General features: G+C 37.4%; 1 long non-coding RNA gene across 1 annotated transcript; it reads right to left on the minus strand.

Annotated features, from left to right (window-relative positions):
• Window positions 1-2,969: 2,969 nt before the first annotated feature.
• Window positions 2,970-25,437, minus strand: LOC135319001 (uncharacterized). The gene is made up of 3 exons (XR_010377553.1): window positions 25,266-25,437; window positions 12,479-13,738; window positions 2,970-3,016 (listed from the first exon to the last, which is right to left on the minus strand). It is a non-coding gene; the product is annotated as an uncharacterized LOC135319001 (long non-coding RNA).
• Window positions 25,438-25,445: the final 8 nt, after the last annotated feature.

Below are 25,445 nucleotides of genomic sequence, written 5' to 3' on the forward strand. Positions count from 1 at the left end.
ATGAGGTAATTTTAAAACTACACACTCCACAGTTTTCAGTGACTCGTGACCTGGCCCCAGTCCACCCCCCACCCTTGACTCACCCTGGCCCATCCTCTCCCTTCCTCTCTGCCCTAGATTCCAGCTCCACCAGCCACCTTTCAGTTCTTCATTTATTTATTTTTTTTGGAGTCTATAGTTTTTATTTATTCAATGCCTGGGTACACATGAAGTGTAAGGGAATGGATGCTGCATTCTACCTGCAAGAGCCCTTTGCTAGAAACCACAGAGAGACAGCGACAGATGGATGTCATTAGAGAAACAGGGATAGACACCGGGGATGAGCTGACTGCAGACTTCCTTTACGAAGTAGTACACCCCAAGCAGCATGCACACAAGCAAAGTTTCGCAAAACCAAAAGGTCCTTCCGGAAAAAGAGGAATTCAAAGACTAATTAGGGGTCCAGATGAAACTGAAGCCACTCCTGATTAAAATTATTATATTAGCTATTACAATACTAGATTTTTACAAGTCCAGCTTTTAGTACAGGAGATCAGTTCTTCATTTAGAAAGTTCATTTAGCCTTTGGGCCTTCCTGTATCCTGTTCCCCCAGCCCAGAACGTCCTCATCACGGCTCTCTGAGTGGCTGGCTTGTCTTCTCCCTCAGGCGCCTGCCGACAGAGGACACCTCTAACTGCTCCAAGTATGTCTCCCTCCAACCGTATCCTCCCTGGCACTTATCACAGTTATAATCATATATTTTTATGTCTACTTGTTTGTACTCTGTCTCCTTCACTAGACTATAGGCTTCTTTTTTTTTTTTTCAGGTGATCTCTGATTCTTCAGCATCTAATACAATTTGCCGAATAAGTAAATAAGCAAGAGAAGCAGGCTGCCTGCAGCCTACGGTCAGCAGGGACCAATGTTGTACCACCTCTGCAGTGTAGACTGCTAAGCCCACCTGCAGTAAAGATCTGCATTTGGGAAAACAACCGAGACTCTGCAGGGCAGGCTGTGACAGGTGAGGGCAAGTCCAGGCCTGGGGCCAGTCACTTCCCCACAAAGTGGGGGGTCCAGCTAAAGAACCGGGAAGCTCTCACAGTGAAGGTGACAGCTGAATAAAGACCCAAAGGACAGGTGTATTACATTTCTACAGTAGTTACAAGCTCACAAAAGGCAATTCACACTTGTTGGAGAAGGTTATCGAGAGGACGTGACTGCTCGTTGACCCTAGATTTGGACCTGAGCAATCAGAGGCTCCTCATCTGCTCCCCAATCCTTGGAAAGTATGTTCAGTCTGCCCACCACTCCCACTTCAGAACCATTTTCAGAGACATAGCCTTGAGGGGGGAAGGTGTTGTTCAGACCACTGGACAGGGTACATGACTGAACCCAACTACAGCTGCTATATAAACTTTTAAGACTCTGGTGAACAGGCACCAAGATCTACCTGTCTTGAGGTTACCCAAGACAAATGTTGTAAGTAAGGACCCTTGCTTATTAAAACCATCACCTATCAACCTGGAATGGTCTGCCTCTTTCTTGGGTCTCTCCTTGCCCTCCATGGACAAGGGCCAGTTTGCAAACCTACAACATTTTTCAAGAATTCTCATATTAACTCAGTGAAGTAGGAAGAGCAGAGATCACGCTTCTCTGTGTAGAGATGAGGAAGCTAAAAGGCCAGCATTTTGCCCAATCTCATGAGGCTAACAAGTGTAAAACTGAATTAAAGTTCAGGTCATCTGCCTCCAAGTTCAGAGCTCTGTGCACTATTTCCACTTAGAATGTATTTTTGTGCACCTACGCTGTGACAAATAAATGGGGTGCAAGGGAAATTTAAAACACAATCCCTGACCTAGTAGAGTTAAAAACTTGCACCTATGAAACAATTTGAGACTGCTCCTGCCATCAGTGCATGAGGAGCTGACAGGCTGTAGGAACTCAGAGACAGAGGAGAGGGTGTAGTCTGAGAGCCAGGAGAAGCTGTTACAGAAGGTAAGTCTGAGTTCTGCAGACCAGCCCTGAGGCCCCGTCAATGCAGAGGAGTAGACTTGAGTTCACTGTGTCCCTGCTGAGCTCGTCTCCTTGACTTTCACTGATAAAGACATTTCAGAACAAAGAGCCTCTTTTCTAATCAACAACATGCTGTACATGCAAATATCTGACATTGTTATAGCCAGCAGGACTCTTCTGACCCCAATTATTCCCTGATCAGTCTTGCACCCTCTTGTTTCTTTCTTCTGCTCTGCCATTTTCTACCTACAACATTCAATTCCTATTGACTTAGCACCAGACAACACTTTTCTTCTCCAGAATCATCTACTGTCCCCAGAATTAGGCTCTGCCTTTGCTGACCACAGCTGCCTCCTGTTTGATTGCCAACTGCCTACAGTGCATGCACCAGCAGCCTCCATCTACCTGATGTCCTCAGAGAGTGGATGCCACCCCTGGGCATCACTCTAACATGCCTTGAGTGACAGCCAGTGGCCACAATTCCTCTATCCCTCATAGAAGGCAGGAGAGAAGACGCAAGAGAAGGGAGGAGGAAGAGAGAAAAGTTGTATGTGATGAGAAGTTAAACGTCATCACTCATTGCTTTGGGTGCCAGTCAGTGATATGTGGGACATGGGCTCAATCAACAAGAAAGCTGCTGAAGATTCTGGAGACTTGCTTGTGACCAAGAGGCAAGTATGACCCCCGCCCCTACCACCACCATCAAACATACAACTTGTAAATAATTACTCAAATATACTCTTCTCCTGGGTGGGAAACCCAGTTCTGTACATTCTTAATTCCACCTGCTTGAAGATGAAGCTGTTCCTCCACACTAGAGGAGACAGTATGGTCTGACAGCAGAAGCTTCAACTAGAATCCAGTTTTCATCCTTGTGGGTGACTGGGCCTCATTTACCTTCTCAATCAGGTAAGAACCAAGCATTCTGTTCAAAGCAGCAACATAAACAATAAACCAGTGAAGCCTCCCGTTGAAATATCTTTTCTCATCTTTATTTGCATGGTGTGCTCTTCATACCAAATCCTAAACAGACCAAGAACAGATTTATTTTTAAGTAAACATTGTTGCCAGATATAATCTACAGACACTGTGAGACGAGGCATTTTAAATTGCTCTTAAAAATATACAATCTGTCAGGTTTAAAATCTATCAAAGCAAAATATAAAAAGGCTATCTGTATATTATTTAAATTCTCAATAATTTTGCCACAAGGTAAAGGGGTTCAAAATCCCATGAGAAAACACTCTCATTGTCAATAATAAATCATAAAATGGAAAATAAGAATAAAAGTTACTTCTCTGATTGTTGCTACCCCACCCCCACCCCCGATGCTACCCAGGGTAAGGGTAATGCCCTTCCTGTCCTCTTGGTTGAATGAAACCACAGCTGTTTAACTCTGACTACCACCTGGCGGGCTCCTCATCCTTCAGCCCACGCTCCACCTTTTCTCCTACCTGCCTTTTCCATATTTTTCCTCTCTGCACATATTTTCTTCTCATCCTTTATTGATGAAGAAAATATAGGTTAAAAAATTATGATGTATCCATACAATATGTCTGTTGAATGGATTAAGAAAGCTACCCAAGATACATTTTATGTGGGAAAAGCAATTTGCAAAATAGTACGTATAGTATGATTTTATCCCTGTAATTTTTTTAAGTGGAAGATCTACAGTCATAGGATAAAATCTATCCAGATATGAATAAATTATTTGCTTCTGGGGATATTATTCTGGGGACTCTACTTTGTTTGTTCCTATAGTCCTTGAAATTTTCGTATAATGTGCATATATTTCTTCTATTGTTAGAAAAAATCTTTTAAAATATTTCTAATTTTAGAAGTAGAGATAATTAGTACAATAATATGTTTATTTGATTTTTAAGATATCAGAATACTGGTTCCATGAGTGGAAAAATCATGAAAGGTGTCTCTGATGACTATAAGAGTGGATTAATTGAACTTAATGGCTGTGACAACCTTTAGGAAAATCTTTGGGAATCTTTGCAGACCAAGATTGTCAGAATCAGGCCTCATTTGGGAAAAGTCGGTCACTTCCTAATGGGATTCAAGAGTATTTAAGTGCTTCCGCTCCTCAGTTCACCCCTATCCCTCCTCCTCCATCCAAAACAAACTAACAAAATAAAATGTCTCTCCCATATACCTAAGAGTTTCAATCATCTGGTTATAAGACTTCTTTGTTGCCTTTAAAATTAAGTCGTCCCTGGGAAATCTAATCCATTCAGTTTTATAATATTTCTATTTTATAATATATGTCTATCAGACCCTTTCCTGACAGTCAGCCTAGAGATGAGCAGGAGAGAAGGTTAACAATATATGGGCTCTACTAGGTCTATTTTGTCTTTTCTCTTTGGAGTGGCATGCGTGGCTATGGAAATCAAATAGTGGACAGATTTAACATAGTATACTGAAAAGGTGAGCAGAAACAAGTCAAAAAATTTTTAATGTCACAAAACTAATAAAAGGGACTTGAATAGGATCCTAAGGTTGAAAATATGGGAAGCTAGAATAGTGTTCTGATTTTTTTTTAAGAAAAAATGTGTTATTATTTTAACAATAAAATGAACTACTAACAATAAGTAAATTAATAATAATAAGCTGAAAACAACCTGAAGACAGACAACAGTTAAATGAATTATCATACATGCATACATTGCACAAAATGGAGTATAATACAGCCATTAAAATGATAAAATATTTCTATATCCTTTCATTCTATGAACTAAAAACCATGGCTATCCTTTTGAAAGTACAACTGTTACCTTAGGTATTTTACTTGTGGTTTTCATGTCCTAGCTAGCTAGATAAAACTTGTTTAGAAGTAGTAACATTCAATATCTTCACTTCGGAGCTGACTGACTGCCAATCCAGTTTGCCACTGCAATGCAAGTGGGCAGCTACATCAGATCTGTCTTTCCTATGCTCTTCATTAGCAATCTTCCTGTTCCTTCCCGATCCATTTATTAAGCCTCTAATTCATTTATCTTCTTGTTCTTCTTCTTCTTCTCTCCTCCCACTCCCCTTTTCTTTCTCCCACCAACCTACCCATGCTGTTCTCTCTAAAAGGATCTTATCCTTTACTAGAATATCAATTCTTACTTCTAAGAACTAATTCCACCTTTAGGCCCCCTACCCAAGATCCTCAATCTCAACCTCAAAATAGAGATTTATCAGTCCTTGTACTGTGGCAGGGGCAGTTGGGATAAAAATGAAAAAAAAGAATGCAAAAGAAAGTGCAGTCAAGAATCAGTTCACTAAAGTCTATTTCTTCTGCTGATTACAATGGGAAAACCCTGGATAAAATACAAAAAGGAACTACCTAAGGAATCTGAAAAGTAAAGAAATCTGGTCAGATTCAAAAGGGGAGTCAAAAGCTGGAAAAGTAATTTGTACAGAGGTGGGGTCCTCCTTGTATTTTCTCTTTTTTCTCAAGGTCTGAGTCAAGGGCAGTCACACAATGGAGCTGCAGATAGCTGATACAAGAAAAATCCCTCTGTCTGGAAAGAAGAATGGGAGAAGGGACTCTTTGAACTACAGAATAAGGGAGAGAATCTTTCTCTCTGTCTATCTGTGTGTGTCTCTCTTCTCTCAGAGCTTGCCAAGGGTGGATCCTAGCACAGCCAGCCAGGGTGGGAAGTGGCATGGTCAGCCAAAAATCCTGATAGAAACATTGTCTTTCTGCTCAAACAAACTAGGAATAGAAGGGAACTTCCTTAATCTAGTAAGAGGCAGCTATAAAAAATGTACAGCTAACTTCTTACTTAATAATGAGAGACTAAATGCTTTCCCCCTAAAATTGGGAACAAGGGAAAGATGCCCTTTCTTACCACTCCTAGTCAAATTGTACTGAAAGCCCTAGCGAGTATAATAACGCAATAAAAAAAAAAGGTGATGAAACAAAAATATCTTCATTTATAGATAACATGATTGCCTATGTCGAAAATTTCAAAGAATCTACAAAAAGCTCCTAAAACTAGTCAGACAGTTAGTAAGGTAGCAGGATACATGACAATATACAAAAGTCAATCTTATTCTTATATATAACAATTGAAATTCGAAATTTAAAAAATACCATTTACAATAGTACCAAAAATAAGTGAAGTACTTAGGTATAAACCTAACAAAATATGTGCAGAATCTATATGCTAAAAACTGCAAAAGATGGATGAGAGAAACCAAAGAAGATCTAAATAAATGCAGAGGCACACAGTATTTATGAATTGGAAGATTTGGTATTGTTAAGAAGTCAGTTCTCCCCAAACCAACCCATGGAGTCAAGGCAATCCCAATCAAAATTCCAGCAGGACTTTTTTGTAGATACAGACAAGCTGATTCAAAATTGTATATTAAAAGCCAAAGGAACCAGAATTGTTTTTAAAAACATACATAAAACAATAGAAAAAGAACTGAGTCAGAGATCTCATACCACCCGATTTCAAGACTTACAGACAGTATAAAGTCAAAAGGATAGAAATACAGATCAATGAGAGAGAATTGAGAGTCCAGAAATAAACCCCTGTATTTATGGTCAGTTGATTTTTGACAAAGCTACAAAAGCAACTCAATGGAGAAATTATGGTATTTTTAACAAATGGTGCTGGAACATTTGGACATTTAGAAGCAAATAAATACATATATGTATACACACACACACACACAGAAACACACACACAAGAAAGATACTTTGACCAATACCTCACACCTTATACAAAATCAACTCATAGACCTAAACATCAAATCTAAAACTAATAAAATTCTAGAAAAAAAGAGTAGGTTCCATTTTCATCACAAGAAAAAAAATTACCATGTCCAGTGACGAAGTTAATTAGACTTACTGTGGGGACCATTTTTCAATATATACAATTATCAAATCATTATGTTGTACATCTGAAACTAATATAATATTGTATGTCAATTACCTCAACTTTTAAAAAAAAGTAGCTTGTTCTTCTGTATCTGAGGAGCCCACCCCCCTACATACAAACACAAAAAAATAGCCCTACAATTATGTCACCTGGAGTGATACCTCACAAAAGAGAGGATGTCCATCCTTCTTCAAAACCTATCGCAAACACCACTATGGCCATTACACCTGTAGTAAGAGTTAAGTTTCAGCATGTTCTGACGAGCTGGAAGTGGCAGCAGGTGTCTGAGTATAACTGGTGCTGATTTGCCCCTTCTTCCAGAGAGTCACTATTTGCTCTTCAGTGTGAGTATGCACCAAGATAATCTATACACTATATGTTCACTAAACACCTGTTACAAAACTCCTTGAGGGATGCAGAGCTCCCATCTCTGGCCTTGTTTATTCTCAGTGGTTGGCTAACCCTCTGACCCACAGCTCCCATTTAGGATCCAAGGCTGAAGTACAAGAATTCCAGCTTGGTAGGGAAGTGGAAAAGTTCGTTCTCACAGGCTTTGCCCACTTGGCCACTGAAATATCCAGCCTAGCTTCTTAGTTTTTATTCATTGCTATCAGTAAATATTTATTAATGAATTACAACAGATTTATTGGACAAATAAAGCAGATCATGTGCTATGCAGTCATGAGAAAATACAAAGCCAAAGTTCCCAACCCTACAGAGTCCATTCAAGAGGAAGAGTAAACACACACCTTTATGTTTTCACAGATTGTGTTTACTGGAACAACTCCAAACTCTTTTCATTGGGTGACATAGCTCTGTGTGATTAAATTTTCTAGGCTCCATATGGGCAAGGTAGCTGGGCAGAGAGGATCCCCTAAAACTCAGATTGTTTCTGAGGAAAGTAAGGGTTGTACTTACGGTGGAAGAGGACAAAGATAGACTTTGAAAGAGCAGATGGAAAAAAAAAAGAGCAGATGGTTACAGCTTAGAGTCCATCACCATGGAATTGACCTCAGTAAGGAAGTTAGCATTGATTGTACTACCCCAAGTCTCCTACTGCCCCACTAGTGGGTACTGTTGGTGACAAAGGTAAAATTCAGAAGTGTGGCCCATCATTGCTATAAGAGCCACTCAAACTTTCCTGATTTGAGTTAGCTGTTTCTCAATAGGCAAAAAATTATTTTTATCATATGCTTGAATAATAACGTAAAAGAAAAAAGGGATGGGAAAGAAAAAACATTTAGGGGAAAGAGGACAGCAAAGGAACAAAAAAAATAAAGAAGTAAGGAAAGAGAGCATTGCACAGAAACTCACCGAGGCCATACACCAATACCCTGCACAGTGCCTTGCAATTAGAAAGGGAAATGCTTATTGAATGAATGAATGAATGAGTAGGAAAAAAGGGGAGAGAAACAAGATATATGCTTAAGTTAACTTTGAAGCAGCTTTAAAATTAAATAAATCAGATGGCCTCTTTAAATATTAAGCAAATCTGCCCTTATATAAAGACAACACCAGTGATATTCCTTCCCTGCTCCTCCAAATTGGAAGTGTGTACCTTCTATCATTTATCCTCTATTAGAAATGAATCAGCCACATAGCCCACCCAGCTCCCTTTATGAGGATCTTGATCTCAGAATAGGGCCATGGAACAGAGCAAGGTGCCCATTGAGCCTGAACCCACAGTTTGGTTTTCAGTGGGATTGTATTCTCAACTAACATGAGATAGAAATGAAGGCTGAAGGCTTATGGACAACTGACTACAAATGTTAGTGGGTACACAAAAAATAAACCAAAGGCATTAGATTAAATTCTGGGCTTTCAACCCACAAATCTAAATTTAACAAAGTGTTTTGATTGGTAATTAGAAACTAAATCTGCTGCCCATGGAGAGTCTCAAGAGTATCACTGACTGAAAAATACATGTAAGTACTTTGTTACATAACCTTAATTGTCCAGCTCTCTGAGAAACGAAAGATTAAGTTTAAAGACACTTGAGGTCAGTATCTAAGGACTATTAACAAGCCCACATTCCTTCTCCTTGAAGTATAATCCTTTATTTCAACAGCTAAATCCCAGCCATTTGCTAAAGATGACTCAGTGCTCAGAGCAAATGCCTCTAGGCATGGCCCTACCCACCAGAGGTCCAGGACCAAGCCTCTCCCAGCAGTGGGCAGGCACCGGCTCCTCCTGCCAGGAAACCTGCATAAGCCTCTAGTCCAGCCTCATCCACCAGGGCAGATACCAGAAATAAAAAAATAACAATCACAAAGCCTATGGAAGGAAACCACAAACACAGGCCCAGACTCTACCCTGGGACCGGCTGGACCCTGGCCCTTGGGTGACAAGAGAGGAGTGTACGCTTGGATACATAGGATATCTCCCACAGAGGGCCACCTCTCCAAGGTCGAGAAATATAACTAACCTACCTAAAAATACAAATAGAAAGACAGACTATATGAGAAAGTAGAGGAATATCTTCCAGGCCAAGGCACAAGATAAAATCCCAGAAGAAGAAATGAGTGATGAGGAGACAGGCAATTTATCTAAGAGATTAAAGTAAAGATGGCGAAGATATTTAGAGAACTCAAGAGGAGTATAGATGCACAGAGAGAAGTTTTTAGCAAAGAGTTGGAAAATACAAAGAACACCCAAACAGAGTTGAAGAATAAAATCACTGAAATAAATAACACACTAGAAGGAATCAAGAATAGACTAAATGAGGCAGAAGAACAGATCAATGAGCTAGAAGACAGATTAGTGGAAATCACTTCAGAACAGAAAAAAGAAAAAAGAATGAAAAGAAATTAGGATAGTTTAAGAGAACTCTAGGACAATGTGAAACACAATAATATTCACATTATAGGGGTTCAAGAAAGAGAATAGAGAGAGAAAGGACCTGAGAAAAATTTTGGAGAGATAATAACTGAAAATTTCCCAAACTTGGGAAAGGAAACAGTCACCCAAGTCCAGGAAGTGCAGAGAGTTCCACAAATGATCAACCAAAGAGGAAAACACCAAGGCACAGTCATCAAACTGACAATTAAGGATAAGGAAAATATTAAAAGTAGCATGAGAAAAGCAGCAAATAACACATGAGGGAACTCCCATACGGTTATCAGCTGATTTTTCAACAGAAACTCTACAGGCCAGAAAGGAGTGGCACAATATATTTAAAGTGATAAAAGGGAAAAACTTACAACCAGGAATACTCTATTCAGCAAGGCTTTGTTCAGATTTGATGGAGAAATCAAAAGCTTCACAGATAAACAAAAGCTAAAAGATTTCAGCACCACCAAACCAGCTTTATAACAAATAGTAAAGGAACTTCTCTAGTCATCAAACCATAAGAAAAGAGAAAAAGAAGAAGGAAAGAGAAAAAAAAAAGACCTACATAAGATTGCTTTGACAGTTCGGGGTCTTCCATGGTTCCATATAAATTTTGGAATTGTTTGTTCTAGTTCTGTGAAAAATGTCATCGGTATTTTGACAGGGGTTACAATGGATCTGTAGATTGCTTGTGGGTAGTGTGGCCATTTTGATAATGTTGATTCTTCCAGTCCAAGAGCACAAGATGTCTTTCCAGTTCTTTGTATCATCTTCAATTTCCTTCATCAATGTTTTATAGTTTTAGAGTATAGGTAATCTCCTTGGTTAAGTTTATTTCCAGGTATTTCATTCTTTTTGATGCAGTGGAAATGTTTATGCCTGTTATAAAATTCTGGTTTTTGAAGTGAAAAAAAAAGTAAATAAAGGGCCACACATGGCAAAATATTCTTCTTTCTTATGAGTGAGTTGTATTCTATTACATGTATATGCTGCATCTTCTTTATCTATTCATCTATTGATGTGCACTTAGGATGCTTCCATATCTTGGCAATTATAAATAACGCTGCTGTTATAGCAGACTGTATGTATATTTTTGAATTGATTATTATTTTGTGGTTGACTTTATTCCTTTGAAAACTATGTAAATTTAAAAAGCTAAAGCTCTAAACATTCTCAGAAACAATGAACAGTATATATACGTAAATTTTTAAAATATGTGCAGTATATTGTGTTCATGCAATATATTGTATATGTGCAGTCAAACTCTAACAGTTCTACCTAGTAAAACTGAAAAGTGAAAAAAATAAAATAAATTTTAAAAAGATGACTCAGTACTCAGAAAGTTCAAGAGAACAAATCTTAAAGAAAGAGAAACCGCCTCTGCCAAGTGCCCCCTTTCTTCCACCCAATATTTATATACCACCTAAGTACCACCCGTGTGGTCTGAAAGCTATCAAAGAGACAACGCAGACAGGTCCAGAACTGATCAACAGGTTACCATAGATGTATTTAAGGAGAATTCCTCCACTGAAGAGTCTGAAAATTACCTCTCAAATTTAGTTTTTGAAACCACGGTGTAGAAAGACACTGGTTGAGAATCTGAAGCCTAGTATTTATTGAGGTAATCTTGGCCCAAACTCACTCTACAGAGCAGAGAATGACTCCTGGAAGAAGGAGTAAATCTGGGAATCTGGGCTCAGCACCACGGATACTCAGAGACCTGCGGCGACTTCCAGGGCACCAGAGCATGCTGAAATTTCACCCTAGTTTTGGGTCTAATGGTAGTAGGGAGTATCTACAGTAAGCTTTAAGGAGGATGGGCATCCTTTCTTTTGTAAGGAATCTAGTCCAGGTGAGCTAATTGCAGATTTTGCAGGAGAAAAAGACAGCTCAGATACAGGGGTACAGGCAAGGGAGACTAAGAGTGACCCAAGATTCCCAGTTTCATTTGAGTCTAACCAAAACTTCCCATTTCAAGTTTTGGGATCTCATTCCTTTCTGATCAGTGACCTAACTTTCACATGGAAAACCTGGCAAAGCGGGAAATTCAAAACTATTGTTTTGTTTTCATTTATCTTTAAAGTATTGCTTTATTTATCAGGTCTATGCAGTTCTGTATTGTTATGCTTTCTGTTAATTCATTTCTACTTTTATTTTACTTAGTTTCTTTCCCCTATTCTCTTGTTTTTGTTTTCTTTGTTCTCAGTTTATTTTGTTGTCTTTGAATACTACAACACAAAAACTGTTAGTAAGTTGAACCAAGTAAAAAAAAGGGAGAAAACAAATAAATAAAAATATATACAATGAGAAAGGGAATATAACAAAAAATAACAACATTTTTTAAATTCTAAAATTTGCAACATGTCAATAAATTAGAAAATCTACATGAGATAGACAAAATTTTAGGAAAACATAAATTACTAATATTGGCTCTTAAAGAGAGAAAACTAGCCCACTAATCAGAGATCTTGAAAATGTAGCAGAAGATCTAATTTCAAGAAAAGTGCTAGTCCCAGACTGTTTTACCAGAAAGTCTAAATATGTTAAATAATAGATAATTCCTGGGTTATTTAATTTATTCAGATAACAAAAATCATGATAAGCTGCTCACTTTATTTTAACAATGCTAGCAAAAATAAAATAAATCTTGGGTCATTTTCACTGGGTGAATATAAATTCTAAAATCCAAAGTTAAACACTAGAAAGTTTAATTTATTAGATTATAGAATGAATACCTTTGTCAGCAAGTAACAGAAACCCTGATTCAAATTACCTTTAACAACGTGGTTATTTCTTGATTCTGTAGGAGGTCTAGAGGTTGAATAAATTTCAGGACCAGCTGTAATCCAATGATGTTATTAAGAAATCAAAATGTTTTCCATCTTTCTGCTCTTCCACTCTTGGTGTTATATCATTCCTGACTTTGTAGCAACATGACTGCAACATTTCCAAGCATCCAGGCACAATTTCCAGAGGAAGATGAAAAACTGGCTCCCTTTGATTTTCACTTAGGAGCAAGGACACTTTTCCCAGATGTTCCCCTAGTGGATGTCATGGCTCACTAGCAAGAGTTGGATCAAATGCCCACCCCTGAACCAATCCCAGTAAATAGCATGGTACTGTTTTAGACTGGAGCATCAGAATCCCCTGGAAGACTTATTAAAACACATGTTGCTGGGCTCCATCCCCAGTTTTTGAATCAACAGGCCTGGCACAGGGCCTGGTAATCTGCATTTCTAACAAGTTCCCAAGTAATGTTGATATTGCTTATCTTGGACGAATTAGGACTATCTCTGGAGCGGTAGGTGAGGTCAATTTCCCTGAAGCACCTGCCCTGAGGATGGATAGATACCTGCTTAGAACTGTGGCTTATATAACATCTTCAACAAGAAATAGTAAATCTGTACAGAAATGGTAGGACAAAGGAAAGTGGGTTTAGGATTCCAAGGGCAGGAATCTGGGGGAGGGTAAATACATGCAAGGAGACCTAATAGAGTACGGTTTGTTTGCTGATTTCTCTGATGCCATCTCTGAGCTGATAAGTCTACCTCCAGCAAAAGAAGAATTCATATACTGCCTTTAGGAGGAAAGGCACAGCTGGATTTTTTTTTTTTTTTTTTTTTTTGGCTTTGATGCTTCTTAATTGCCTTCCATTCAAAATAATTTTTATGTCAAAGAGGCATATTTTGGGGTGACATTCTTGTTTCCTTAAGTTCCTTATTTGAAACTTTATCTTCATAAAGTTTCACATATTAAAGTCTCAGTTGGTTGCTGTAGAGAGTCTTGAGTTGTTGAATTGTTGTGAGGTAAGAGATCAGCAAAAAAGAAAGAAATACAAATTGGAATAAGCAGAAAAGAACAAACCTAATTACATCATCCCTTATCTTATTGAATCAGTCTCTTAGTCTTACTACTAGGTCAGTCCAGTTAAACAGCTGTGTTTCATTTCAGGAGGCAGTGTTGGTAGGTGGGCTTCCACTTAAATTTGACCCATAAATGGTACAAGCAATCGGGTATTTAATAAGAGGCATTCCTATGGAAATAAAATAAAAACAAAGGTTAATGATAAGAACAAATTATAAAGCAAATTATTTTAGTCAAGAGGGCAGCCAGTAGAGAATATTTCCAGATATTGGGCTTTTTTTGATGGTGGAGTGAGGACAGCAGTGTCAATCTTTGATGAATTTCCTGGTTTGCAGTTTGATTGCCTATCGTGTTGATGTTGAGTGTTCTGGTGAACACCTTTCTGAGTGACCCACATAGCAGCAGGCATGAAGGATGTCCATATGCCACATCTGTTGTGGTATTTTATCTGGAATTCACATCAATTCATCCAGCTTCAGCTTGTAGTGCTTTGGGAAAACGGCAGTTTTGTTGGTTGATGATTCCAAGTCAGAAAGTTGAGAGAAAAACTGAAAACATTAATTTGGAGAGTTATAGCCAGATGTTGAAGGAAACTAAGAGAATTCATGATCCAGTCCAGTTACAGGTACATAACAAAATCTCAAAGACAATGAACAGGGCTGGAATCTAATATTCACAAGGGTGTGCTATAATTTACCACTGATAATTTTTCTGTATATAGTAAGACTAATTTCATTAAATTTGGCCTGATTATTTACATAAGTGCAGCAAAAGTAGTGACTGACCACATGGGTCTTTAGTTTGCTTTGCTAGAACTTTCCATAAGGAATCTCAGAATTCCTTTGGACTTTCAAAAGCGTCTCAAGGCTAGGAAGTCATGCCAAGGAGTTACCATGAGACTTTGCCTGTAATAACTGTAGATTTGGGTGAATTCCTCTCTTCTTAAGGACTCCAAAATATCCTGAGGTTCCTGGGCCTTCCAGGTAGTGACTTTCCTTATTCTCTGTAGGGTAGGAACCCTATAAGCAAGATACCAGTTGGTTTTTCAAAGTGGTCTTTACTGGTTCACTAAAGTCAACCTTAGTTCCTTAAAGCTATCTGGTCATATCTGATTCTACGCACATCATTCCCAAGTATGACATTCCAATCAAAGCCTTGGTACTATAACCAATGTTTCCAATTGTGTCCTGTTACAAGGAGAACAGATTCTTATTGAATTTATAAAAATAATCACATTTTCATGAAAATAAAAATACTCAGTAAGATTTTTCCAAATTCTGGAGGGATCAGGGAGAGAGAAAAAGTAATTGCTTTACCTTTGTCAACAAAGGTATACTTTACCAAGTTGCTGTAAGTTAGAAGTAGCTAAGAGAAAAGAGGAAAAGGTTTTCTTAAATCTAAAAAACAAAACATTAAAGAACCAGCAATGTTTTAAACAAAAACTCATAAAAATTATAATCATCCTCGTCAGTTCATTCAGTCTTATGTAATTAAATGTTGCTGTGTTTGATCCTCATTTTGCAGTTTTATGAATCCATCAATTTTTCCAATAGAGTTCTGAACATACTCAGTTCAATCGTATAATCTTAAAAGTCATCAGAATTCTGTATTCTAGAGTATTTGTCAGGGTCCTTTCCATTAATCTCTTTGAAGACAAGCAATTTTGGATCATGGTTGTTTGCAAAAGCTTTCAGGAAAGCATCAGAGTAAAACAATAACTGTAAATGACAAAAGACTCAAAAACAGCCATGGTTAAGGATCTAATGAGGGTTTATTTAGACACAATTGACACAAAGTTTGGTTATTTCTGTTCCACACAACATTTTAAGATGACAACTGGAATCCGACTGATAACATTATACCAGGACATATTGGGTTGCTAGGAATTTCATACAATTTCTAGAACGTCTATATTAATAATATATATCCACATAAATATAACCCAAAAAGGTCAAACATCACTTCTTACTTGACTGTGCTTCCCATGTAATTTAACATATCAAGTAAGTTTAATATCTCTCTTTTTATAAGGAGAGAGAACAAATCTCTTGAGATATTCTGGGGCCCTCTGTAAAATCCCCAAAGGTAGTTCAAGGTCAAAAGACTTCATTCAGAATTTGATTTTGGGAAGTTTCTCAAAAATGTCAAAGGTTTAATACACATGATTAAATAGGATCGTGAGTCATTGTGAAATGACTCTTAGTTACCTATTTAACCAAAGTGGCAATTAGAGATTTTGAAGGCAAATTAAGTTATATAGCTGTTAAAACAAACAAACCCTTAGCTCTCTTAATATTGAAAAAAGTCAATTTTTGTTAAGCAATCAAAGCCCTATTAAGGACAACATGAAGCATAGGAGATAATTAGATAAGATAAAAAAATCTTGGTTTCCTACAAAGGATTATTTAAAAGATAAAAAAAATCTTTTATAATCTCTTATTAATCGCAGACCAATAACTCAGAAAAGTTTTGTCATTTTAACAGAGAAATTAAATTAAATTTTAATTTTGCATAGGTACACTATTGATATTAAAGCTTACTTTAAAAACTCTTATAATAAATTAATTTTAGCCAGTTTGATTACATAAGATTTTCTCTCTCCTTTCTTTTGTTTCTATATCCATTTAGATTTTGTCCTTTATTCTTCTCTTTTTTATTCTGAACCAACCCTAAATAACCTCTGAACTAAGATAAAATTTCTTTCTATTTTCCTAAACAAAAATACATCTTCATACCTCATATCTTTTTTAATCAAAATCATATCCTACTTTACTTGTATACTTTGCATACACAGTTTTTGTTCTTATTATTTCTTGTATTTCTAGTTACATATATTGATCTGAATTTTTGACTGTTAGTAACCCTAATTCTCAGTGAAAACTAAGAATCAGGCAATTGTGAACTGTCTGTCACATACTAACATTCTGTAGTAGATTGGCAAATTTATAAATATTTCATAATTTCTAGAAGCATATGACTTTTTAACAGACAATTTTTTTCAGTGTAGCAAGAATGTGATACTAAGATACCTAAATATCTTTTGTCTCTCTGTAATAATAACCCCAAAATAGGTAAATTTAAATTTATGTTTCACATTTAATGTTTCAGTATTTTATCTTATTTGGAAAGGGTCTAGATATACAATAAATATCCATCATTTCATTTAATTTCATGTAACTTTAAGGATTTGAGTTAACAAAAAGATTTTGGAAACTATGTTTAAGCAGACATATTTTATAAAACAATCATTGTTGAAAAGTTTATTTATAAACTTTTATTCCACTTACATTTATTTAATTCACTTGTTCTTAACAATTATGATTAGATTACTTGTGTAAATTTCATGAGATATTAAAGTTAGCAATCATTTTGTTATTTTTCTTGGTGACAATTTTTGTTATATATATAAATATCTATCAAGCACCAAAAATCATAGAAGAAAAGCATCTAAAAAGCTAAACACGTGGCTTTTCTCTCTCTTTCTCTTTTTACTCCTGTGCTTTACATATATTAAGCAATTTATTTTCATTGTATTTTTGTTCTCAGAAATAAATTTATAATTTTATAACTTTAAATATCTAATAGAGGCACTATAAGCTCATATGACTAGTCTCAAAATATATAAGCTCTTTTTTTTTAGCCAGTTAGAGTTCTTTTACAAGTTACTTTAGGCAATATCACCTAAAATTAGAAAAGTATCACATATACATAACATACATACATATACATACATAAACATACAGCCACAGGAAGAAACCTTATAGTTTTCATTTGAAAATTTTAGCCATAAAACATGTATGTTAACTCAAAACTCACGAGTTTATAAAAGAACAGTTGGACACAAATTATGTTTTTGGTAGATGGAACAAGTTTGCCTACTCAGACCACTAAAGCTTTCTCACTGATATTTGTAGAGAAGACTTTTAGCGTTTCTATTTGCTCTTGAAAAGCTTCTTTTTCTTTTTTCCTTTTTTTTTTTTTTTTTTTTTTTGTATTTGGTGCAAAGTAAGAGCCCGGCTTCGTCCTTTTACATGTGGATGACGTCCAGTTTTCCCCTACACCACTTGTTGAAGAGACTATCTTCCCTCATCAAGTGGCCTTGGCACCCTTGTCAAAGATTATTTGACAATATACGTAAGGGTTTATTCTGGGCTGTCTATTCTGTTCCATTGGTATATATGTCTATCTTTGCCAGAACACTGTTTCGGTAACTTGCTTTATAAGATGTTTTGAAATCGGAAAGTGTAAGACCTCCTACATTGGTCTTCTTTTGCAAGATTATTTTATCTAATCAATGTCCCTTAGTGTTCCATATAACTTTTATAATGGATTTTCCATTCCTGAAAAAAAAATAACTTTGGGATTTTGATAGGGATTGAACTGAATCTGTAAATTGCTTTGGTTAGTATTGACATCTTTATTAAGTCTTCCAACCCATGAACATGGGATGTCTTTCCATTAATTTGTGTCTTCTTTAATTTCTTCTACCAATGCTTTATAGTTTACAGTGCACAGTTTTTTATTTTTTACATAATTTTCCATTTATAGTTATAACAAAATATTGGCTATATTCCCCATGTTGTACAGTACTTCCTTGAGCCTATTTTACACCCAATAGCTTTACCTCCCACTCCCCCATCCCTTTTTTGCCCCTTTCCCCACTGGTAAATGCTAGTTTGTTCTCTATATCTGTGAGTTGGCTTCTTTTTTGTTATATTCACTAGTTCGTTGTATTTTTTAGATTTCACATATAAGTGGTGTCATACAGTATTTGTTTTCTCTATCTGGCTTAGTTCACTTAGCATAATGCCCTCCACGTCCATCCATTTTGCTCCAAATGACAAAATTTCACTTGTTTTTATGGCTGAGTAGTGTTTCATTGTATGTGTGTGTGTGTGTGTATATATATATATATATATATATATATATATATATATATATATATACACCACATCTTCTTTGTTGATAGACACTTAGGCTGCTTCCATACCTTGGCAATTGTAAATAATGCTGCTATGAACATTGGGGGTGCATGCATCTTTTCAAATTGGTGTTTTGGTTTGTTTTTTTTTTAATAATATACATACCCAGGAGTGGAAGTCCTGGGTCAAATGGTAGTTCTATTTTTAGTTTTTTGAGAAACATCCATACTGTTTTTCACAGTGGCTACACCAATTTACATTCCCACCAACAGTGTATGAGGGTTCTCTTTTCTTTACATCCTCACCAATATTTGTTATTTGTGTTCGTTTTGATGACAGCCATTCTGACAGATGTGAGGTTATATTTCATTGTGGTTCTGATTTGCATTTCCCTGATGATTAATGATGTTGAGAATCTTTTCATGTGCCTGTTGGCCATGTGCATTTCCCCTTTGGAAAAATGTCTATTCGGGTCTTCTGTCCATTTTTCAAATGGGTTGTTTGTTTTTTTTGATGTTGAGTTATATGAGCTGTTTATATATGTTGGATATTAATCCCTTAATGGTCATATCATTTGCAAATATTTTCTCCCATTCAGTAGGTTGTCTTTTTGTTTTGTCATTAGTTTCTTTTGCTATGAAAAAGCCTTTATGTTTAATTATATCTCATTTATTTATTTTCACTTTTATTTTATTTACTTTAGGAGTTGGATCCAAAAAAATATTGCTGTGATTTATGTCAAAGTGTTCTGTCTATGCTTTCCTCTAGGAGTTTTATAGTATCCAGTCTTACATTTAGGTCTTTAACCTATTTTGAGTTTATTTTTGTATATGGTGTTAGAGAATGCTCTAATTTCAGTCTTACATGAAGCTATCCAGTTTTCCCAGCACCACTTATTGAAGAGACTGTCTTTTTTCCATTGTATATTAATGCCTCCTTTGTCATAGATTAATTGACCATAAGTGTGTAGGTTTACTTCTAGGCTCTGTATCACATTGATCTATGTGTGTATTTTTGTACCAGCACCATAGTGTTTTGATTACTGTAGCTTTGTAGTATAATCTGAAGTCAGAGAGTGATTCCTTCAGCTCTGTTCTTCTTTCTCAAGATTGTTTTGGCCATTCAGGGTCTTTTGTGTTTCCATATAAATTTTTTAATTATTTGTTCTAGTTCTGTGAAAATGCCATTAGTATTTTGATAGGGATTGCAGTGAATCTATACATTGCCTTGGGTAGTATGGTCATTTTAACAATACTGATTCTTCCAACCTAAGAACACAGTATATCTTTCCATCTATTTGTGTTATCATCAATTTCTTTCAACAGCATCTTAAAGTTTTCAGAGTACAGGTCTTTTGCCTCCTTGGGTAGCTTTATTCCTAGGTATTTTATTCTTTTTGATGCAATGGTAAATGGAGCTATTTCCCTAATTCCTCTTTATGATACTTTGTTGTTAGTGCATAGAAATGCAACAGATTTCTGTATATTAATTTTATATCCTGCAACTTTACTGAATTCATTGATGAGTTCTAGTAGTTTTCTGGCAGCATCTTTAGGATTTTCTGTGTATAGTATCATGTCATCTGCAAACAATGACAATTTTGCTTCTTGCTTCTCTTTTTGGATTCCTTTTATTTATCAAATAAATATTTATTTCTTTACATTAAAAAGATCATACACCATGATCGAGTGGGATTTATCCCAGGGACGTAAGGATTTTTCAATATCCACAAATCAATCAATGTGATACACCACATTAACAAATTGAAAAATAAAAACCGTATGATCCACAACATTGTAAACTGACTATACCTCAATAAAAAAAAATACATATATATATACATATATATATATATATATATGTATATATATATATGATCATCCCAATAGGTACAAAGAAAGTCTTTGATAAAATTCAACATTCATCTACAATAAAAACTCTCCAGAAAGTGGGCACAGAGGGAACAAATTGAACCATAATAAAGACCATATATAACAAACCCACAGCTAACATCATACGCAACAGTAAAAAGCAGAAAGCATTTCCTCTAAGATAAGGAACAAGACAAGGATGCTCACTCTTGTCACTTTTATTCAACAAAGTCCTAGCCACAGCAATCAGAGAGAAAAAAAAGAAATAAAAGGAATCCAAGTTGGAAAGGAAGAAGTAAAACTTTTACTGTTTGCAGATGGCATGATACTATACAAATGTTTTAAATTCTGAACACAAAAATTCCAAGTGGTCACTCACAATAAAATAACTCGAGTTCCGTTACTTCATAATCATTGAGCTATTGTTGCTTACTTCAAATCTATTGTTTAAATGCAGGAATTATTACCTCAGGAATTGAAGATAGAAACTGTTGCGGAAGACAGCCTGAACCACAACCAATTCACTCTTGAAATAAATGAGGTCTACATATAGAGAGAGCTAACTATATAATGAAAAATTCTCCAAATTAATTTCTGTGTAGAAGACTTTTTTTAAATAAAGGATAAGTAATTAAAATGTGCTAACTTGGAGCTAACATATATACTTTATTAAAATTCAACAGTGACTACACAATTGCTTATAATTTAGACCAACAGTAAGATTTTCCCGAGAGGAGTATTTTATCGCTAACATTGCTTAGAAGTACCAGATCTTGGTGATAATAAAAAGCAGATTGATACCACCATCGTTATCATCATCATCATCATCATTATCAACATCTTTAAATTCTTAGAAAATCCATAGCTTGATTGCCTGTACCTGGGGAGGACCTCTCCGACCATTCACCCTGGCATTAGTCCTCAAAGATTTTAGGTTTGGAAGCTAGCAGGCTATTAGTATCCTGCGTAAAGTATCCTTTAATGACAGGGTGAGTTATCTTGCACCCTTTAGCATCAGTCATCTGCTGCTCTACTTCTTCTAGAGTCCCTGCCACTCTCCACTCTTCTGGCTGTCCCATGGCTTCTGCTTACTACTTTACCCGACACCTTTCAGCTTCTACTCCTACTGTGAACTGCTGACTGAATCTGCTGTCTTGCATTCCAGCCACCAGCAGAGGATCCAGTGATAAAGCATTTTGCACCAGGCCCTGTCACAGGCTGTTAGCCAGTCTGTAGGTTGATTGCCTTTGGGCCGGATACCCAGTCCCGTGCAGTCACCAAAGACCAGAGTGGCAGGGCCATGTGGTCAGCTTTAGGAGGGAGCCTGGGTGGGGCAGGCATTCAAATTGGTTTCTCTCCAAAATAATTCTTTTTCTCCCCTTTTCCTTTCTTTCTTCTTTTCTTTCCCAGCTCTTATGACTTCTTTGCTATCTGCTTTCTCTCTTTTCTCTTCCTCTCTCCCCTTCCTTTCTTTCCTCTCTATGACAGTCTCTGCATACATACAGATATGAAGCTTCACAAATTGATATTCACTGCCCACTCCATAAAAATCATAAACTCTTTCCTTTATAACCTGGGGCCTCTTATTATTAACTGAAAGCAGATGAGAGAATTGATTAACTTAACTCACCATCCTTCAAGCAATTCTAAGTTTCTTTTGGTCTTTAGTTACCCAATTATTATAACATATTTTTAAATCTAATCCTTTAACCATTTATGAACAAATGTCCCACCCCCCCCAAATCATTATTTGTGAAACTTACTAAACAGTCTCTTTCAGTATTAACAGTGAAATTTCAGGGTGCCTTATTTGGGAAAAGAAGGGTCAGAATTCACTACTCCAAAGCCCCTCTGAGAGTTGTTTATTATTCTAGCATTTTAAAAGCTGTTGTCTTTTCATTTTTATTCCCACACAGCCTACTTTGATTTCTTTCCAGATTATAGATGTCCTGTAGTAGATATGATAGAGGGGAGGAACCACATTAAACGTGATAGAGAGGAGCAGTGGAGAGATTATCAGTCCTACTCCCCCAGCAGGTTGATAGCACTGCCCTGATCAGTAGGTAGAGGTCTCTTATGCTCCAGCCCTCTTTCTACTTTTTTTTTTCTGAAAAGAAAATCAAATTTGACAAGAAATCTTTAAAAGAATTGTTTTTAAAAACATCATCCCATCTTTATATAGCTTTATATATCTCCTCCCACATGCATATGAATGTTTACCTAGCTACAATTATAACCAGGGACACATTGCTCTTTTATTCCCAGCAAAAGGCAGACAAGAAACTTTGCTGTTGTAGTTGCAGGAAGGTAGCCAAATGCTTGCTCCAATATGTTGTGCAATTTAGCTCCACACCCACTATGCCTAACAGGTCACAAATATGTATTAATAAAATATGGTCTAACCTTTAGGAGTTCACAACCTAGTGAGAGAGGAGACATCCTAACTTACTGTTATTCTTCCAAATGGCCACTGCCCAGCCCTTCACCTTTTCCTTCAGTCTGTCCCAGGCAGTAAGGACAAAGAGACTATCAATCAGCCAAGAGTCACAGGCCTCTGAAAATCCCTGCTATCCGTTCCTTCCTGTCACTCTCGAGTTAATTCTAAGGACTTCAAGGTTCTCCTCAAGCCACACAGCTGCCTGAAGACATTTTTTTCTGATATCAGAGACTCCATCCTCTCTGCAAAGTAAATCCCTCCGTAGCCTAGCACCCCCTTTTCCACATTCTGGTCTCTCCCTGGGACGCCTCCCTCGCCCTTCCTCCTTCCCCATAGCACTTCTTGCTTTTTCCTCTAGAATGGGGCTCAGCCCACAGAGCACCTTCCTTCAGTGTCGTACAGAAGTTAAACTCAACAGCCTACAAGGGTCAGGCAGCACGGCTGGTGTTCTTTTGACTTTGTTTGTATATAAAGTACATAGGAATGTGTTTTACTAAAGAAATATGCTCTACCTTGTTCCTCCTTGAAACATATGGTCCTTGGTCAACCTTACATTTTTACAATTTTGACAGAGATAGGGATATATTAGGATAGGACTCATTTTGCTTCTAATTCTAATCTAAGAAAAATAACAGGGCAAGAGTAGGGTTAAAATATGAACAGACACAATGTCAGTGAATGGTGGGGCACCTTCTCAATAAATGGAGGATATACGCACACTTAGAAGGCTGCTCTCCAGTCACGGTTTGCCAAGCGGAACATGGGCCCAGCATGGCTAGCTCTTCTGACTTTTTAGGAGACAGAAATCCAGATGTTTTTGTGAAAAATCATGTTTTTTAAACGCTGACAGCTAATTCAAAAGAATTTAAAATGCTGGGAAGGCTAATGCAAACAAGTGTGCAGGGTACAAGAGGGATGCCAGCGTGCAGTTGTAATTAAATTCTAACAGGCATTTATCTTATTTTACATGTGCTTAATTTACAACAGACAGCTTTATAATTATGCCTATTCTAGAGATCCATAATCTGTTTCCGTGTTCACTCTCCATTTCTGTGATATGTCTGTGTTTTCTAGCCTATCTCTCCACAACATTACTAACAGTGCTTTTAGGTCAAATTACCCTCCTTTTCTTCTTCTTCTCTTTCTCTCCTACAAAAGGAATTAAAACATAGCGCTTTTAAAACCGAAGTGTGGAGTCGAATTAGTTTACAGATTAAATTATAGTAGCTTCACGAGCTTTCTAGAGTGGTTAGAAATTTTACCAGTAACCTTACTGCAAGTCCTTGTTCACAGGAGAACTGAGTAAAGATAGTTAGCACACACGCACACGCACACACCCCCCACTACCATGAAAACTGAAATCTTAGCACATGAGACAGTTCTCTTAACACTGCCACGTGCCTTCTTTAAGCCTGAGGCGCTCCATCCAGAAAAATTTTCACACTTCTGAACTCTTAACAATTTGGCACCTTCACCCACCATGAGCATTTACCCTACATTTTTATCATAACTGTATGGTTATCTGCCTGCCTTGTGAGAGCAGAGACTGTACAACCAGGCCTGGCACAGTGCCTAGCACCTGGTTGGCACAGCAAGGGTTATTGCATAAACTGCTATCATCATCCAAATAATATCTACCATTTCCAGAGCACTTACTATGTAAACTGAAAGATAGTGGTGGAAACATGCAACCAACAATGGTTATATTGACCTCGAAGTTGGGAGTCTCATCCCCAAAAAGAAGACCTCCCGGCAGGAGGGCAAGTTAACCACTGAGAGTTTACCTACACTGTCCTGGAGGCTTTCCCAGACCAGACCCTCCGAGCTAAAGCAGAACCCAAGTCACCCTCTAGTACATAACTTTATTTACTCTGAATAGGATTTACTGCTATCTAATATATTCTTGTTTAATTATGTCACTATAATGAAAGCTCCAAGCAAACAGTCATCTTGTCTATCTCGTGCTTGGCACACAGACAGCAAATAAATGAATCTAAATTTTCTACCTTCTTGGGTGGCAGTGTTGACTTGCATACAAAAGATCATAGTAAGTATGTTTTAAAATTTAGATTTAGATTTCAGGATAACTGTGTTGGCTCTATCACGGTTCATAATGAACTCTGGGAGTGGAAAAAATACAGTTTGGTCACATTCCCCAAGCCCTGACTGACAAGAGTGCTGGACTGTTTGTTGCAGTAAGAAGCCACTTCCTCTGACATAAGGCGCCCCGCCTCTGGGTCTTGCCACATCCTCTGACACAGAGGTAACGTTGGCTAGCCTGGCTGGGGCAGTCAGGATTCCACGCTCACACTAACGGAGGGGGCGGTGGGGGGCCGCCCGACCTCTCCGCCGAGAGCGGGTGTGCCAGAGGGTCTCCGCGGACTCGTGAGGCAAAGCGGGGCGGGCATGGGTCCTGAGGCTCCCTGCCTTGGGGCTCCCCTCCCTATTGCGTTCCGCTTGCTTTACCTTCAAGTCCCAGAACGCACCCTGCGGCGTCACTGAGCCCGAGCTCACGCGAGGGGAGCGCGGTGGTGTCCACAGGCTCCCAGTCGGTCAGAGACCTGGCGGGGCCAGGACTGGGCTCAGGGCTGTCCGGCCCCTGCTCCGCCTTCGTTTCCCGCCGGTTCCGGACTGTCGCTCCCGCCC

This window comes from Camelus dromedarius, chromosome 23 (genome assembly GCF_036321535.1).
Source record: "Camelus dromedarius isolate mCamDro1 chromosome 23, mCamDro1.pat, whole genome shotgun sequence".
NCBI lineage: Eukaryota > Metazoa > Chordata > Mammalia > Artiodactyla > Camelidae > Camelus > Camelus dromedarius.